Genomic DNA, 9,016 nt, shown 5'->3' on the forward strand with positions numbered 1-9,016 from the left:
CTCACCCAACAACCCATCTACCCAACCCTTTATCCATCCATCCATCCATGCATCCATCCATCTTCCCATCCATCCATCCATGAACCCATCCATCCATCCTTCCATTTATCCATGAATTCACCCTCCGTCATCCACTCTTTCATTCCTCCATCCATACCTTCATCTATCCATCCCTCCATCCATCCATCAGTCCATCCATCCACCCAACTGTCCACCCATATCTATCTATTATCTGTCTACCCACCTATCCACCTATCCATCTCTATCTATCATCTGTATCACAGTGGTTCATGACCAGTCGCAACTTAGCCTCTCACCCCAGGGGACATAGGGCAATGCCTGCAGATGTTTCTGGACAGCCCAATGTGGGAGGAAGAAATGGTACTGGCGTCTGGCAAGTGCAGACCAGGGACGCCACCCAATGCCCTACAGTGCACGACAGTAACAGCCTGAATGCCACCAGTGCCCTATCAGAGAGACCATGCCCTGGTCCTGTGTGTATCTGATACTTGATTCTGGAAGCTTCCGTGGCTCTTCTAGGATGGGTGCTAAAATGTCACCTTCCTCTTGGGATCATCCCCAGTCCCACGCGGAACACACACACAGCCGGTCCCTGCCCCTGCTCCCATTCACAACATCCCTGGCGCCACATGGACCCGGCAAGGGAAGCCCTCCTTGTCCGGGAAGCCCTCCTGGATTTCTTCCCACCTCAGCGCCTTGCAATCTGGAGCCCAGGTCTGCATCTCAATATTTTGAATTTTTCCCCTCCACCCAAAACAGCACAGAGCCTGGCACGTGACAACTTCTTTAATGCCCAGATTAATGTCCCCAGGGACGTCCCTGCAGCTGCTCCCTGAGCACGGTCACAGGGTCTCGATTCCCCGTGGTGTTCTTGGCCCCGGGGCGGGGGGAAGACAAGAGGGGCCTTGGCAGGTGGGGATCACCTCCTGGGGGCTCCAAGTCGGGGAGGCAGCGCGGGGGCAGGTGCACGTGGGACTCTCCAGATCCTGCCCACCCACCCCGTCGGCTCCAGAGCCATGAAGGGGGATGTGAAAGGGGGACCCGCAGCTGCGGTGCATTGCTGGCCAGTGGTGACAGCAAGAGGAGGCACAGGCAGGGCCAGAGGACCAGCACCCAGGGTGGGGGGGTGATGGCAGGGCCCACCTGCCTGGCCAAGGTGTTCTCCAGGGGGGCAGTGAGTGGTGTTTACCCACCTGCTACCTGCTACCCTGTCACCAACTGTCCCTTCCTGCCCACCACTGCCTTGTCCTGAACACAACAACACAGCGAATGGTTGGGTAGGGGTCCCAGGTGAGCCTTGCAGAGGGCTCAGCTGCCCCACCTGCACTCAGGTCAGGGGTCCCAGGTGAGCCTTGCAGAGGGCTCGGCTGCCCCATCCATACCCCAGGTCAGGGGTCCCAGGTGAGCCTTGCAGAGGGCCCAGCTGCCCTACCCGCACCCCGGGTCAGGGCCCCAGCCAGGATATTGGGGACGTCATGCAGAACCCAGCACCCTCTGGCGGCTCACATCCATCCTCCCCGGCGCCATCACCGGCACTGGGCGCCATGGCAGGGACACACCCCTCCACCCGCGCCCACGCTGGGTGTGCCAGTGGCCACAGAAACACCATGCAGGCAGCACGGAAACCTCTAAAAAGAAAAAAAGCATTAAAAAACCCCAGACTCCGTGGCCGCGCGTGCGGGAGGCTACTGGGGAGGGCACATTCCCCACAGCGCCATGGGCGTCTTTCTGGGGCGACGGGGGAGCGCCTGGTCCCCGGGTCCCTGCAGTCTCCGCAGCCCAGGGCGTGCACTGCACCAGCAACACGACCAGGTTCTCCCCCCCCCCAGAAGCGGGGTTCAGTTTGCGCGGAGAAGCACGTGGTGTGGCATTGGGCGTCCTCCCGTGTGACCCGCTGCGGAGGAGCGCGGGGGTGGGGGGCGCCCTACTCCCTGCTGCCTAGAGTCCACCTAGCGGAGGGTGCTGGGGGGCGGCTGTGCACCTGCTGCAACACCCACTGCCTCGGGGGATCCGCAGGGACCCCGCGGTGGCGTTCAAGGCTGCGCCCCCGGACAAGTGCCCTCCACCCTGTGGCTGCTGGGGGCAGTTTCCGCGCCCAACGGCTGGGCACCGGTCCCCGGGGCAGGGCGCAGCGCGGCGGGGGGCTGCCGCGGCTCAGGGTGTGGTCCCCGCGTGCGCCCCGACACCCCGCCGCGGCCGCCGGGCCTCCCCTCGCCCCCCGGGGGGCGCGAGCGCAGCGCGGGCTCACCTGCAGTGTCAGAGGGCCGCCGGGCGGCGCGGGGCCCCGGCGCCTGCACTCAGGAAGCCCGCCGTCCTCATTCTGCCCGCCGGCGGCCGGCGAGGGGCCGCCCCCTCGGAAAGGCCCGTGTCAGCAGAGGCCCGGCCTGCGCTCCCGCCCCACGTCACCCGGGCCGGCGGCGAATGCAAATGCGCCGCGGAGCCCACCTCCCACCTCCCGGGGCGCAGCCGCCCGGCAGGCAGGGTGGGTACAGAGGAAACTCGTTTTGAAATTTCCTGTGCAACGAACCGTCGGTGTGCGCTGTCGAGGGCCGGGCCCCCGGGAGGCTCCCCCGCCGCCCTGCCCGAGGAGGGGTGCAGGCCCCGCAGCCCCGGAGGCGGGGGCAGCTCGCGCCAGGCGGCGGGGAGACCCTGCAGCCCCGGGGCGCACCTCCCCGCAACCTCCAGGCGCCCCTGCCTGCGCCACCGCAGCCTCCTCCCTCGCGGGAGCGCGGGCGGGCGCACGGGCGGGGGAGCGCGCACGCCCACCCACAGGGACCTAATTCCTGTTTCTGTTGTCTTGTTTTGTGTTTTTCAACTGAAAAAAAAAAAAAGAGAGAGAGAGAGAGAGAGAGAGAGAGAGAGAGTGAAAACAAAATGGCCAGCAGACCATATTTCGTTGCACATCCTGGCGTTGTGCGCATTGCGACACGTTTTCACGTGCCACGGGGTGCGCCTGGCTGCGGTCCCTCCACGGCCCCCGGGGGGCGGGGGTGGAGGTGGGGGGGGCGTCCAGGGCGCCGCGTTCACGCTGCAAGGTGCACACGGACGTTTCCACAACTCAACCGGGTGGATTCACACGCGGCTGAGCGATGGGAGGGAGGGGGAAGGTGCTGGAAAGGTGCGCCAGCCAGCGCGCGGCGTTCCGGGGTCCGGCACCTGTGTTCCGTGCAAGGGGACAGTTCTGCGGTCGCCGGGCCGATGTTCTGGAAGGTTCAGGCCAGGCCGCTCTGCCGCGGGGAAAGGCTCGGCTGTCCCCCCCTGTGCCTTGCATAGACCCTATCTGCGCGTCTCTGTCACCTGCCCATCGGGGACACACAGTCCATTGACGACATAGGCATCATTTATCTACTGTATTTCTGCGCATCTCTCAGTTGTCCAAGTATCGGCCACCTGTTGTCAACTACTTATCTCCTTCCACCGCTCTTCCGAATGTATGTCTCACTCTATCAGCTGTGTGTCCGTATCTATCAATATCTATTAGTATCGGGGATCCCTGGGTGGCTCAGCGCTTGCCTTCAGCCCAGGGCACGATCCTGGAGTCCCGGGATCGAGTCTGTCTTCAGGCTCCCTACGTGGAGCCTGCTTCTCCGTCCTCCTGTGTCTCTGCCTCTCTCTCTCTCTCTCTCTATCATGAATAAATAAATAAATCTTTAAACAAATCTATGAGTACGTATCACTAAGCAGCTACCCCTATGAGTCTATTGCTCCCCACCTCTATGTGTCAATACCGAGCAGCGTCTATCCAGCTCTCATCCCGGTACATACATTATCTATTTGCCAGTCATCTATGAGCCATGATCTATATTTATCTTCTCTATCATTTATCTGTCCTTCCATACCTGTGCACCCATTCATCTGTCCACCCTTCATCCATCGATCTGTTCGTCACCTCTACCTATCTACCCATCCATCGTATCTACCCATCCATCACATCCATCACCTATCTATCTATCTATCTATCTATCTATCTATCTATCATACCTTCCCATCCATCCATCAGCTCCATCCATCTATGCCCCACCCATCTGTCCATGCCTCAGTGCATTGATCTATTCATCTCTTATCTCTCTGTATCTACGTGTCCATCATCCATCCATCCATCCATCCATCATACCTACTTACCTATGTATCTATCATACTTATCTATATCTCCCCATACATCCATCATATCCATCATCTATCGTAGCATGTCTATCATATGTACCTATTGATCTATCATTCTATTATCTATCATAACCATCCGTTCATCCATCCATCCATCGTATCCATGTATCTAGCCATCCATCATATCATATGTATCCATCCATCGTCCATCCATCCATCCATCATATGGACCTATGTATTTATCATCCATCATGCATCTATTGACCTAGGACTATTGTCCACCCACTCTTCCATCTGTCTATTTACGAATGCCATGCACGTATAGACTGTGGCGGTCCTGTGTTGGAAGTTCCCACGCATGATGAACGGGTCAGCCCCACACGGGCGAGGTCTTGGCCCTGAGATGCTGCAGAAGGTGTGGGCCCATCTCCGCCACGACACCGTTGATGGTTGCCATTCAAGAGTCCAGGCTGCCGGGCTTCTGGGAGATGGTGCTATGGACCAGTATCCATAGGACGCTGTACCTAACAGATCCCGGATCTGTAGGGCCTGTACGGTAGATATGAGCTCTAGGATGCTGAGTGACTCACTGGGCCTTTGTCTTCCTGACGTAAGTTCTCTCGTCTTCAACCAGACCAGATGGGATTCACCTGTATCCACTGTCCTGTTACTTCCAAACGGGGACGGGTTCCAGCAGCCAGTCGTAGAACAACCCCAGGGCAAGAGTTACGGCCTTCAAAGGATGAGATGAATACCTGTGTGCCGGATCCGTCCTCATTGGCCATATGCATCCAAGCCTGCGTCCTGGAGTCGAGACCCCGGTGTGGACACGCAGCTATAGCTCATGGTTGGAACACTGCGACCGTAAGGAAGAAGACTGTGAATATTTATACTTTTGAGATCCACATGGTTCTTTTTTTTTTTCCTAAAGATTTTATGTATTTATTCATGAGAGACAGAGAGAGGCAGAGACACAGGCAGAGGGAAAAAGAAGCAGGCTCCCTGTGGGGATCCCGATGCAGGACTTGATCCCAGGACCCTGGGGTCACGCCCTGGGCCAAAGGCAGATGCTCAACCACTGGGCCGCCCAGGTGTCCCAGTCTCTGTGGTTGTCATGAACACACCAGAGGCCATATGTAACCAAACGGGCACAGTAGCATTCCAATAAAATTTTACTGACAAAACCAAGTTGGGGGCCGCATCAGGCATGAAGGCTGAGTTTCTGAGCTCTGTTCTGTGCACCCCCCCCCCATGCATGTGGCTGTTGTCGGGGCAGAACAATGAGGACGGTGGCCATTAAGCTGCACAGTCGAGGCCAGCTGTGAATGCACGTTGCCATGGTCATGCTGGGGGGCGTGCACCCGGCATACACATGGACTAGTGTCCTTCGTGGGGTCTGGAAAGTGCCCCAGAGCCCAGAAATGTTTCATCCTGCTGCTAAGGGAGCTGCTGGGTATGGGCCAACTGACTCTCTGCGGCTGGCTCCTTTGGGGCCAGCAGTAAGGACGCCAGAGGGACCGGATGTCCCTGTGCCCTGGGGAGCCAGGGACTGGTTCTGAGCAAGGGACAGGAATCTGCAGTTTCCAAAATAGCAGCTTGGGGCCTGGGAAACCAGGCTGGGCTTCATCAGAGCACCGTGTACGGTCTGGCAAGGACGCACAGTTCCTGGCATGTGGACGGCTGTCCGCCCCCCCACCCAGGCCCCCAGCTGGGGATGGAGAGGCCAGGCTGAGACCTGCTGGACACAGCCCGGTTCCTTCCAATGGCATGAGTTCCCTTTTTGTGGGGGATCCCCCTCAGACCGCGAGCCCCCGCAGGGCACCTCCTAAGGGGGTGGTCACGGCGGTCAGAGGGCTCCACTGGCCTGCCAACCGCAGACTCGTCTCCTCATGCATGCCCCGCCGTCTGCAGCATGAGCGCCCCCAGAGGCAGCCCGGGGCCTAGAAGGCACCCCTGGATGGTGTCGGAGGGCGGGAGGCAGAGGGGTCACAGACAACCTGCCCCCCTGGGGACACATTTACCTGCTCCCATGCCTGGGATGGAGACCCCGGGAGCACCTGCTCCTTCCATGTCACAGTTTCGGGAGAAGGACAAGAGCTGTGCAGCCCGCTGTCCTCCGAGCTCGGCTTCTCCGTAAGACAGCAGCATTTTGGTCAGCATCCATGCGCCCAGGCCCACTTCGCAGGTCACCCGTGGTCAGAACTGGGTTTTGCGGCCACCTCCAGGGACCAGGGTCGTCAGTGGGCAGCTGGGGCTGAGCGCAGGGAGCTGCGGTCAGACTCGGCGTGCCGGGCCGCCAGCCGTCGGGTCTGGGGCACACGGGACCCAGACAATATGCAGGACGCACAGCCCGCGGCTTGGCTGTCTGTCCGTCCAGCAGGGACTAAGTAACTAACCAACCGGCGGCAATGTTTGTGCTCCGTGACGTGGTTTGCACGTCTGAGCTCCAGGCACACGGCCCAGGGCGCACGGGCACCGCCTGAGTCTGGTTCGGGACCACGTGCGTCCCCCGCCACCAGGCCCGGGTCCCCGGGAGGGGTCAGTGCGGGTCCGCGGTCAGCAGCGCGGGCGACCAGGAGCCTGCGACTGTGTCTCTGCTTCGTTCTGCACGTTTTAGGTCCTCAGCGTCGTGGAGCGTTCATCCCGACGCGTCCGGATCCGTGCGCGGGGCAGCGGGGTTTCCACCTCCGCCCCCGGACGGCGCGGCGTCCCGATCCATGGGTGTTCACCTGCGTGCACCCCGGCTCGTCTTAACCATCAGCCCTTGGTCCGGGCACAGGGGAGCGCTGCAGACGTGTGCGTCTGCGGATGAGTCCACGGGTCTCCGTCCCGCGGGCATTGCGCCTGCACGGAGACGCGTGGGGGACCTCGGCCGGCGCGCTCTCTGCCCGCTTGCCGCGATGCTTTCCCGCCCTGTGGCGGGCGGCGGGACGCACGGAGGAGTGAGCGCATGGCAGGGCCACCTAGGGATGGCCGGTGCCAAGGCGGCGGGCGCCCAGCCCTGCTGGTACCCACACCTGTGCATCTGGGGGGCTCTCCTGCGGGTGCACCGTGCGCTCGCTGTTCTGGGCAGAGCGTGTCACCCGGCACCGAGGAGGGGATGGGGCTGCCCACACGGGAAGCCCAGCGCCCCCGGACCCCGGGAGGTGGGGCGGACCCCCAGCACGCCGCGTGCATCCGCGGGAGCCTCGCATCAGTTGTGCTGCCGTCCTGCTCCGTCCGTCACCTGCTTCCCCTCTGTGCCGCCCTGGGTGGCTCCCTGCGTCGTCCCCGGAGCTGAACGACGACGCAGGAAGGGAAGCCGCACCCGCCCTGCGCGCAGCGCCGCGCCCTATCTGGGCCCCCATCTGGCGGTGGCCGTTGCTCTCTAGTTGGCATCGGTGAGACGGTGCAAGGAAACGGGCCCGCGGCTGCAGGAGGCCCAGCTGCTCTGCAGGGTCCGCGTGAAGGTGGCTCGCTGCCAGGCCGCAGGGGTGTCGCCGTGTCACCCACCCTCCCCCCTCGTCTTGCACCCCAGGGGCCAGCGGTTTGCATCGTGCTCTCCGCGCCCTGGGACAACATGCCACGTATCCAGCAGGCGAAAGGTGGGACGTGTCTGGGGCCCTGGAGAGACGCATCAACGCGGTGGGGCCCGAGGGTGGATGGAGCTCAGCCGTGAACCTGAGGGGGCTCTGACACCTGCCGCCCCCACGGAGGACCTCGGGGTGTGGGGGGGTGATGGTCACAGGGTCCCGAGGACACGTTGTGTGTGCTTGTGCAAGGCGGGTGATGCCCACACCCAGGAAGCCACACGGGAGGGGACGGCCGACTTCTCCCCATGCACCCAGCGCTCCAAACTGCCCCATTTTATTCTTCGTTGTGATTCATGGATGAGTTGCCTTTCTAAAAGCTCCCCACTGATTTACTGATTTACTGATTGCTCATTACATCATTTTTAAAACCTCCCGTATTTGAAACCTCCGAGACTGTGAGCGTTCCAAGGCGCTATCACAAGTGACCACAATATCACCAGCGGCCGTCACCCTGTGGTGCATGAGGCCCCCCCGAGAACCTACCTTCAGGGTCCCCCCAGAGTCCCCCCAGAACCTATCCCCCACTAGGGTCCCCTCCAGTACCTATACCCCCAGGTCGCCCCCCAGAACGTACTCCCCCAGATTCCCCCCCAGAACCTAATCCCCAGGGTCCCCCCTAGAACCTAACTCCCCCAGGGTCCCCCAGAACCTACCCCCCCAGGGTGCCCCCCCAGAACCAACTCCCCAGGGCACCCCCCAGGGTCCCCCCAGAACCTACCCCCCAGGGTCTCCCCCAGGACCAAACCACCAGGGTCCCCTCCAGAACCTACCTCCCCACGGTCCCCTCCAGAACCTTCCTCCCCACGGTCCCCTCCAGGGTTCCCCCAGAACCTACCCCTCCCAGGGTGCCCCCCAGAACCTACCCCCCAGGGTCTCCCCCAGGACCAAACCACCAGGGTCCCCTCCAGAACCTACCTCCCTACGGTCCCCTCCAGGGTTCCCCCAGAACCTACCCCTCCCAGGGTGCCCCCCCAGAACCTATCCCCCAGGGTGCCCCCCCGAACCAACCCCCCCAGGGTTCCCCTAGAACCTACCCCCCCAAGGTCCCCCCAGAACCTACACATTATCTCCATCATTCAAAACATGAAATCGTATGTAAAAATACATACAAGGCATAATAGACACTTAACGATGTAAATATATAAAACACAGATTTAAAATACAAAAGATACAAAATAAAATATGTTACAGATAACATAGTATATTGTATGATCATTTGATATAATCTATAATCAAAAATATATAAACTATATTTATATATTCATAGTTTATGATTTACATATTTTATGTTACAGATTGTTGTGTTATTATAGTATATA

At 60.4% G+C, this 9,016-nt stretch overlaps 1 protein-coding gene across 1 annotated transcript in view; it reads right to left on the reverse strand.

Moving 5' to 3' along the window:
* P2RY8 (P2Y receptor family member 8) overlaps nucleotides 1-2,331 on the reverse strand; it is a 37,385-nt gene extending 35,054 nt beyond the window's left edge. Inside the window, exon 1 of the mRNA XM_055338765.1 lies at nucleotides 2,270-2,331. The gene's annotated coding sequence lies outside the window, so the exon portion shown is untranslated. The remainder of the gene's footprint in view (nucleotides 1-2,269) is intronic.
* Nucleotides 2,332-9,016: the final 6,685 nt, after the last annotated feature.

Source organism: Nyctereutes procyonoides, unplaced genomic scaffold (genome assembly GCF_905146905.1).
Source record: "Nyctereutes procyonoides isolate TBG_1078 unplaced genomic scaffold, NYPRO_anot_genome, whole genome shotgun sequence".
Classification (NCBI taxonomy): Eukaryota; Metazoa; Chordata; class Mammalia; order Carnivora; family Canidae; genus Nyctereutes; species Nyctereutes procyonoides.